This window comes from Aegilops tauschii, chromosome 5, assembly GCF_002575655.3.
Source record: "Aegilops tauschii subsp. strangulata cultivar AL8/78 chromosome 5, Aet v6.0, whole genome shotgun sequence".
In the NCBI taxonomy this organism is placed as follows: domain Eukaryota; kingdom Viridiplantae; phylum Streptophyta; class Magnoliopsida; order Poales; family Poaceae; genus Aegilops; species Aegilops tauschii.
In genome coordinates, this window is record NC_053039.3 from 75,936,273 (window position 1) to 75,946,977 (window position 10,705).

Consider the following 10,705-nt stretch of genomic DNA (forward strand, 5'->3'; position numbering starts at 1 on the left):
AATCCCTTCGAGTGAAGCCATTGGAAATCTCATACAGATCAGTCATATTCTTCAGAGACAGAGACGAGTTCTTCTGGTCGCCGAGGAATTTGTTCTGACTGAGGAGTTAGGAATTCGCCAGTGCGGATTGCCTACACTGTGAGGAACATGATAACCCTGAGGAATTAGACACTCAAAATTCCGACCGTTGTTGTGCTACGCGCCAGCTGTCCCAAAATATCTTCCCACCTAACGGTCATATCATTGAAGGGCATTAATGTCTTATCATGTCGGGCTGCTCCCTAGGCTATAAATAGCCGCCCCCTACAACCACTAGCTGGTTGGCTGCTCCGAGAGAAACTGACACTTATCATTTGAGAGCATCCCATCCTCCGAGGACTTTGAGCGAAAATCATCGAGTGAGGAAAACCCAAACCCAAACACCTACAAACCCAAAGTGATTGAGCATCACTGAAGAGATTGATCCTGCGTGGATCCGACGCTTGTTACCTTTGAAGAGTGTGCTTCTTCCAGACGGTTAGGCGTCATGGTCTAGAGCATCCAAGAGGAATTGTGGATCGCCGAGTGACCGAGTTTGTGAAGGTTCGGAAGTCACCTGAAGACTTGCCACGAGTGATTGGACGAGGTCTGTGTGACCTTAGTTCAAGGAGAATATAGTGAGTACTGTGTGTCCAGGACTGTGTGTCCTCAGGTTTAAATACCTAGCCGCTCCAACCAGATGTACAACTAAGACAGCAGTTGGAACTGGTCTACCAAATCATTATCTTCACCAAGCCAACTGGTTCTATTTCCTCAATTCTTTCATTTCCTCATGGATGTGTTGTGTGCTTGTCATATCTGTGTTTGAAGACTTTGACTGAAGGCTTTCTCAATTTCCTCAGTTCAATTTCTTCAGTTTGTTTGTCTTCATCTTGTGTTATCCTGTGTTTACGCTTTCTGTACTCTGTGCTTGTCTTCATTTCATCATGATGACCATGCTTGTATCCTGTTATGTTTACTTCTGAGTACTTATTCCGCTGCAAGTACTTCTTCGCTAAGAAATTTCCTCACCCTCAAATTCCTCAGTGAAGAATTCACAAAAATCGCCTATTCACCCCCCCCCCCTCTAGTCGATATAACGCACTTTCAAGGGACCCACCGGACGGGCCACCGTATTTCGTGAAAAAAAACTTTTCCCCCTGACTGCTGGGACCCACCAGCTACATCTTCGCACGCAAGGAAGTGCGTCCGGGCAAAAAAACGATTCGCCCCCTGACTGCTAGGACCCACTAGCTACATCTTCACACGGAAGGAAGTGCCTGACAGTCGGGACCCACCTGGTCGAAGCGTGCGTAGCATTGTCATTCTGGTTGCGAACGTGTACGTACATACTGGTCGATGTAGAGGCGCGCACGTGTCGTAGTAGAGGCGCGCACGTAGCATGTACACGTACGTACAGCGGCCAGTGTGCAAGAAAGAAAATACGGCCACGTATGTACATATGGGCGGGGTCTCGAACGCCTACTCGTGCATACGTACGACCAGGGCTCGTGTACATGGCTGGGTCGGAACGGAGAAACTGCGTCGTCTTCGTGTTCATGGGGAGGCAACGGAATGCGTCGTGTTCATCGGGAGGCAACGGAAAGCGTGGGAGCCAACCGGCTTGGATGGAACAGCCGATGGAAACGAGGCCTGGCGTACCGCACAACAGAGGAAACGGCCTTGTGTTCGACCGGCCACGTTCAAAACGGGATCCTGTTCATCGGGAGGGGTCTGGCGTACCGCAAAACGGAGGAAACGGACTTGTTTTGGACCTCCTACGGTTGAAACAGGGTCCTGTTGATCGGGAGGGGTGTGGCATACCGCAAAACGGAGGAAACGGACTTGTGTTGGAGCGCTACGGTCGAAACGGGGGTCCTGTTCATCGGGAGGGGTGTGGTGTACCGCAAAACGGGACTCCACAGGATACTGTTCATCTCCACCGTCGACCCCCTCCAGCCTCCACGGGCTACTGTTCATCCACCGTCGACCTCCTCCAGCCTCCACCTGTGACTGTTCATCCACGGGCTCCTGTTCATCCAGCCCTCTCCACGGGCTCCTGTTCAACCACCCCTCCACGGGCTACTGTTCATCCAGCCCTCCACCGTCTAATGTTCATCCAGCCCTCCACAGGGTGGTCCTGTTCATCCAGCCCTCCACGGGGTCCTGTTCATCCAGCCACAACCGGCTCGATCGATCGGGGTCCTGTTCATTGAGAGGCATCACCACGGGGTCCTGTTCATCCACCCCCACCGGGAACTGTTCATCCAAACCCCCCAGCAACGCTCACTGTTCATCCAGAGGCAGCATTGATCGGCTTCAGTTAGCAGCAGTAGCGAAGGAATTGCTCGATCGGGTTCAGTTAACAGCCATCGATCGATCGCTCGGGTTCAGTAACGCGTAGCCTACAGTGCAATCGCTCGGGTTTAGTAGGCGAACGCCTCGCTCGGGTTCAGTTAGAGCCCAACACCTCGCACACATGCACGTACCTGTATGAGAGAAACGCGCATCGCTTGGCCCCGACCACCCACCGTAACCGGGAACACCCCGATATTTTCCTCGCCCTCTCTTCTACCACGGTTTTTTCCGTCATGGACGGCCCAAAGAATGTCATGCGGCTGCGTCTCCGGCCCGCCCAGGACGAAAAGCCCATTTTCTGTCATGATTTTTTGTCATAGAAGTAGGAGCCCACCACATCTATGATGATACCGGGTTTTGTCACAATTATCATCATAGAAGTGTCATAAGTATGACAGAAAAAAAATTCGTTCGGCCCAAAATGTCACGGATGTGTCTTTTTTTTGTAGTGCATGCAGCTCGGGCTGACCTCGGCCAGCGAACACCGTGTCATTCTCGACCGCATATAGACGGGCGAATGGACTCCCTTCACAATATCATTCTAACACATATCGTTCTCGTTGGTGTGGCCAACACAGCCGTGAAGGCCGACGGGCTCGGCATCTCACCAACTATATCCCAAGCAGGAAGACGACGGCCTTGGACACCACTGCGCATGAGAGGCAGACGACGTCCTTGTGAGGCCAGCGGCCAGTTATTGTTGCTCCTTTTTGTTGAGGGAATCGAGCATTGGCACCAGCGCCTTTCCTGCTTCTTTCGTTGAGGGCATCGATCGTCGGCATGCCTCGCCGTTCGTTGTCTACCAAAGCTCGGCCGCTGGCCTAATTTTTGATTGACTCCATATCCTCATGCTCCTTGACCCTCATGAGTGTGATGCATATACTTACCTTGTGGTCTTGAGCTGGCTTTGGAAGAGGTGAACTTGAGAAAACAGGGTTAGATAACACAAGGACACTACTAATCAAAGCAAGTTCAGGAAACCACAAAAGTACCAAGACTGGGATGACATGTAATGAGTGAGTACTTAGTACTCTATTTGGATATAGACATGTCCCCAAGGATTGAAGATATGCAATGAATTCCAAAGATTTTCTTCCCCTAGATATGAACTCTTTCTCCCCCTGAATCTGATATTGGATAATGGGAGAAGGTGGGTAAAAGAAAATCAGAACAAGAAAGAAAACAGAGCAGGAAATGGTACAAACAACCATATATTAACATGTCTTTCCCCTCTTAAATACATGAGACTTCTCTCCTCTATTGTTAATAAGCATCTGGAGAAGCTAAGATGTGCTTTCTCTCCCATGTGATTAGCTTTGATGTGCTCTCTCTCCCCCTTTGGCATCAATTTCCAATAAGGGATCTTCTGAAGTATGAGTCAAATAGGTTTGGTCCTTGAGACACACTACAAAGCAGTAGATGATAAGAATCATCGAGCGAAGCTGGAGAAGAAAAAAATTGTAATGGCAAAAGGTTTTCTCAGTAGTGAAGTCGGTACCACCGATCCATTCTCATTGGTGACACCAAGCTGGCAGTGTCAGGGATGATGCATACCGGTCAGACCGGGTTTGTCCTTGTCGTTTGTACCGATGAACTATTACCGATGAACTATCTACAAGGTACTTTGTAGTTCGGTCTAGCTGATAGGCAGAAATTGGTGAGGCCGAGTTCAATACAGAGGAAATTTTTTGTCACCTCAGCTCACTTGGCAATCAAGATCTCACAAAGATTTGCAAGGAATTAACTGAAGAATTTGCAATGAATTAGATGCAGAGAATGCAGAGAAAAACATACTAAAGGAGAAGAAATCTGGATGAAGTTTTTTTTTGAATGATTAGGGGAAACAAGATAGCAAGAAACACATGCAATACACAGAACAAAGAAACACTAGAGAACTTCATCTAGAATTTGTCAGCGACAAAGTCACCTATGTTAGAGTATATTGACTGAGGAGTCAAGTGATAACACTTGATCGTAGGTCATACTCATCGTTTAAGCTCAAAATGGGGTTACCATTTTTCGTTTAAGCATTTTGATGTATTCACATCTTGTTGAGCTGCTTTGACCAATGACTTGGGGTAAAGCTTCTCTAAGATGGAATAACATACCTTGGGTTGTGTTGATCTTGATCATGTAGTTGAACTTGTGTGGGATGCTCAAGGTTGATGTAGTCCATCAAGAGTTGAGAGCACCACTTGTAGTTTTAGTTCATCTTCCTACATGGGTTAGTCTTGCAAGGAAGAGCACTTGTGTATCCAAAATGACAATCATGAAACTTGATACCAAATGAAATTTGATATATAGAAATTGTCAAAGGATATGTTGAGTGAATTCATGCTTCCTTGTATTCAACAACCATCTAGTAGAAACTTGGTGATGTAGAGATTGTTTAGGGTGTGAGTGACTTGCGATCTCATAGATTTGAGCTCATCCAAGTATCTACAAGGGTTAGATAACATGCAAGGGTACAAGTATAGATCCAAGACATATGATCATCATCATAAGAGAAATATCAAGGATTAGTCATAGAAAGGCTCATGTCTTGCATGCATCTAGATGGAGTTCCTACTCCAAGTTTGAGGCATCAATGATGTTCAATTCACCTCTCAAACGGCAAAATACTTTCTCATCAAGCGGTTAGGTGAATACATCCGCCAATTGCTTATCGGTACGAACATGTTCAAGATTGATGTCTCCTTTAGCAACATGATCTCGAATGAAATGATGACGAACTTCAATATGCTTAGTTCGAGAATGTTGCACGGGATTGTGAGAAATCTTAATAGCACTTTCATTATCACAAAGCAATGGAACATGTTTCACATATATCCCATAATCCTTAAGAGTTTGGATCATCCAATGTAATTGCGCACAACATGAACCGGCGGCAATGTATTCCGCTTCAGCGGTGGATAAGGATACTGAGTTTTATTTCTTGGAGGACCAAGATACAAGAGATCTACCAAGAAATTGACAAGTAGCCGAAGTGGATTTTCTATCAACCTTGTCACCGGCATAGTCCGAATCGGAATAGCCAACAAGATCAAAAGAAGACCTCTTAGGATACCAAATGCCAAAGTTTGGTGTATGAATTAAGTATCTCACTATCCTTTTCACAGCCTTAAGATGACTTTCTTTAGGGGCCGCTTGATATCGTGCACACATGCACACACTTAGCATAATATCTGGATGGGAGGCACATAGATATAACAATGAACCAATCATGGAGCGGTAAACCTTTTGGTCAACCGGTTTGCCATCCTTAGTCAAGTCAAGATGTCCACTAGTAGGCATGGGTGTTTTCATACCTTTGATCTCTTGCATGTTGAACTTCTTGAATAAGTCCTTGGTATACTTTGTTTGGGCAACAAAGGTACCTTCCTTAGTTTGCTTGATTTGCAAACCAAGAAAGAACTTGAGTTCACTCATCATAGACATCTCAAACTTCTCCGACATTAGCCTTCCAAACTTTTCACTAAAATGGGGGTTAGTTGAACCAAATATGATATCATCCACATAAATTTGGCACACAAATAATTCACCATTAACCCTTTTAGTAAAAAGTGTAGAATCAATTTTTCCAATCTCAAAGCCTTTTTCAATAAGGAACTTAGTTAAGCATTTATACCACGCTCTAGGAGCTTGTTTAAGACCATAAAGAGCTTTGTGAAGTTTGTAAACATGATTAGGTTTCTTGGGATTAACAAAGTCGGGAGGTTGTTTAACATAAACTTCCTCCTCAATTTCTCCATTTAGAAAATCACTTTTAATGTACATTTGGTACAAAGTGATATCATGGTGATTAGCGTAAGCAAGTAAGATGCGTATGGACTCAAGTCTAGCAACGGGGGCATATGTCTCACCATAGTCCATACCTTCGACTTGAGTGTAGCCTTGGGCGACGAGACGGGCCTTGTTGCATACAACTTGTCCATCTTCATCTTGCTTATTCCGAAACACCCATTTGGTTCCAATGATATTTTGGTTGTCATACGACTTTTCTACCAATGTCCACACTTGGTTCCTCTCGAAATTGTGTCGCTCTTCGTGCATGGCGTTCACCCAATCCGGATCATCAAGAGCTTCTTCAACCTTCATGGGTTCAATACTAGAGATGAATGAATAATGTTCACCAAAGTTAGCCAAACGAGTTTTAGAGCGAGTAATTCTCCCGGTTTGAATATCATCAAAGATTTGTTCGACCGAATGATCTCTTGAAACTCTTGCTCTAACTCGTGAGAGCTTTTGTTTGGGTCGGGGTGGAACATCCTCTTCTTCATCTTGTTCTTCCTCTTCATTGTTGGTGTCATTGTTCTCTTGTGGAGGTGGAGAAGGAGGTCGATGAGGTTCATCTTGTTGTACTTCCTCGTTTCCATCATCTTGGCGTGTTCCACTTGTGGATGCCTCCAAGTCAACTTGTGGTTCACCTTGGTGTGACGTTGAGGCTTCCACTTGGACAGACAAGGTACTCTCCTTCACCTCCGTTGGGCAAATCTTGCCAATAGACAAGTCTTGAATTGCTTCCGAGGGGTCTTTGTCTCCTACATCAATTGGCAATTGCTCTACTTGCGAGCCGTTAGATTCATCAAACTTCACATCTACCATCTCTTCAACCTTTCAGGTGAAATTGTTGTAGACACGGTAAGTGCGAGAGTTTGAGCCATAACCGAGTAGGAAACCTTCATGAGATTTAGGAGCTATGGTGTTCCAAGTGGCGTGAGTTGTGAAACAATTCCACATTGTTTTAAATGAAGGCCAAACTCGTAACTCAAATATTTGCCTCCGCGATCAGATCGTAGAAACTTTATTTTCTTGTTACGATGATTCCCCACTTCACTCTGAAATTCTTTGAACTTTTTAAATGTTTCAGACTTGTGTTTCATCAAGTAGATATATCCATACCTACTCAAATCATCTGTGAAGGTCAGAAAATAACGATACCCGCCGCGTGCCTCAACACTCATTGGACCGCATACATCGGTATGTATTATTTCCAATAAGTCATTAGCTCGCTCCATTGTTCCGGAGAACAGAGTTTTAGTCATCTTGCCCATGAGGCATGGTTCGCAAGTATCAAATGATTCATAATCAAGTGATTCCAAAAGTCCATCTGCATGGAGTTTCTTCATTGCGTTACACCAATATGACCTAAACGGCAGTGCCACAAATATGTTGCACTATCATTATCAACTTTGCATCTTTTGGCATCAATATTATGAATATGTGTATCACTACAATCGAGATTCAACAAGAATAACCATTCATCAAGGGTGCATGACCATAAAAGATATTACTCATATAAATAGAACAACCATTATTCTCCGATTTAAATGAATAACCGCCTCGCAATAAACAAGATCCAGATAAAATGTCCATGCTCAATGCTGGCACCAAATAACAATATGAGGTCTAAAACTAAGCCCGAATGTAGATGTAGAGGTAGTGTGCCGACGGTGATCACATCGACCTTGGAACCATTCTCGACGCGCATTGTCACCTCGTCCTTAGCCAATCTTCGTTTATTTTGCAGCTCCTGTTTCGAATTACAAATATGAGCAACCGAACCAGTATCAAATACCCAGGCGCTACTATGAGCATTAGTAAGGAACACATCAATAACATGTATATCAAATATACCTTTGTTCACTTTGCCATCCTTCTTATTCGCCAAATACTTGGGGTAGTTCCGCTTCCAATGACCACTTCCTTTGTAGTAGAAGCACTCGGTTTCAAGCTTAGGTCTAGCTTTGGGCTTGTTCACAGGAGTGGCAACTTGCTTGCCATTCTTCTTGAAGTTCCCTTTCCTTTGCCCTTTTTCTTGAAACTAGTGGTCTTGTTAACCATCAACAATTGATGCTCCTTCTTGATTTTTACCCTCGCAGCTTTAAGCATTGCGAAGAGCTCGGGAATTGTTTTCTCCATCCCTTGCATATTATAGTTCATCACGAAGCCTTTGTAGCTTGGTGGCAGTGACTAAAGAACTCTGTCAATAACACTATCAACTGGAAGATCAACTCCTAGCTGAGTCAAGTGGTTATGATACCCAGACATTTTGAGTATGTGTTCACTGACAGAACTGTTCTCCTCCATCTTCTAGCTATAGAACTTGTTGAAAACTTCATATCTCTCAACCCGGGAATTTGCTTGCAATATTAACTTCAACTCTTGGAACGTCTCATATGCTCCGTGACGTTCAAAACGTCTTTGAATTCCCGGTTCTAAGTCGTAAAGCATGGCACCCTGAACTATAGAGTGGTCATCAGATCAAGCCTGCCAGACGTTCATAACATCTGCAATAGCTCCTGAAGCAGGTCTGTCACCTAGCGGTGCATCAAGGAAATAATTCTTCTGAGCAGCAATGAGGATAATCCTCAAGTTACGGACCTAGTCCGTGTAATTGCTACCATCATTTTTCAACTTAGCTTTCTCTAGGAACGCATTAAAATTCAAGGGAACGGTAGCACGGGCCATTGATCTACAACATAGATATGCAAAACTATTAAGACTAAGTTCATGATAAATTAAGTTTAGTTAATCAAATTACTAATGAACTCCCACTTAAATAAACATCCCTCAAGTTATCTAAGTGATACATGATCCAAATCAACTAACCCATGTCCGATCATCACGTGAGATGGGGTAGTCATCAATGGTGAACATCTCTATGTTGATCATATCTACTATATGACTCACGTTCGACCTTTCGGTCTCCAGTGTTCCGACACCATGTATTCTGCGTGTATGAATCTGGCTTATGCCCTGTTGTATGTGAACGTAGAGTCTATCACACCCGATCATCACGAGGTGCTTCGAAACGATGAAATTTAGCAATGGTGCATACTCGGGGAGAACACTTTTATCTTGAAATTTAGTGAAGGGATCATCTATAATGCTACCGCCGTTCTAAGCAAAATAAGATGCATAAAGCATAAACATCACATGCAATCAAAATACGTGACATGATATGGCCATCATCATCTTGTGCTTTTGATCTCCATCTCCAAAGCATCGTCATGATCTCCATCGTCACCGGCTCGACACCTTGATCTCCATCGTTGCGTCGGGGTCGTCTCGCCAACTACTGCTTCTACAAGTATTGCTAACGCATAGCGATAAAGTAAAGCAATTACATGGCACTTGCATTTCATACAATAATTAAGAGACAACCCTAAGGCTCCTGCCGGTTGTCGATATTAAAAAGCATGATCATATCATACAACAACATATATCACATCATGTCTTGACCATATCACATCACAACATGCCCTACAAAACCAAGTTAGACGTCATCTACTTTGTTGTTGCAAGTTTTATGTGGCTACGGGCTTCTAGGAAGAACCGTTCTTACCTACGGCAAAAACAACAACGGTGATTTATCAAGTTTGCTGTTTTAACCTTCTTCAAGGGCCGGCCGTAGTCAAATTCGATTCAACTAAAGTAGGAGAAACAGATACCCACCAACCACCTTTATGCAAAACAAGTTGCATGTCAGTCGGTGGAACCGTCTCATGTATGTGGACATGTAAGGTTGGTCCGGGCTGCTTCATCCCACAATACCGCCGAATCAAAATAAGACGTTGGTGGTAAGCAGTATGACTATCACCGCCCACAACTCTTTGCGTTCTACTCGTGCATATCATCTATGCATAGACCTGGCTCGGATGCCACTGTTGGGAAACGTTGCATGGAAAACAAAAAAAATTCTACGCACACGCAAGATCTATCCATGGAGATGCATAGCAACGAGAGGGGAGAGTGTGTCTACGTACCCTCGTAGACCGTAAGTGAAAGCATTTAGTAACGCAGTTGATGTAGTCGAACTTCTTCGCGATCCAACCGATCGAGTACCGAACGTACGGCACCTCCGCGTTCAGCACACGTTCAGCTCGGTGACATCCTCGCCTTCTTCATCCAGCAAGACAGGCGAAGTAGTGGATGATTTCCGGCAACACGATGGCATGGTGCGGTGATGCTGATGCTATCTACGTAGGGCTTCGCATAAGCACTACGAAAATATGACCGAGGGATGAAACTGTGGAGAGGGGCACCGCACACGGCTAAGAGATTGTCGTCGGTTATGTGTGGCGCCCCCTCCCACATATATGTAAGTGGGGGAGAGGGTAGGCAGCCAGGAGGCGCCCCAAGTGGGGCCGAATCCGACTTGGGCTCCTGCCCCTAGCCGCGCGCCCCATTCCTTGTTTGCCTGCAGGGGGAAGGCAGGAGGAGGTGCCCCCCCCTTCCTTCCTCCTAGGTGGAGGGAAGGAAAGAGGGGCTAGCCCTCCCCCTTTCCATCTATAGGGCCGGCGGCCAAGGGAGAGGGCGCGCCAGC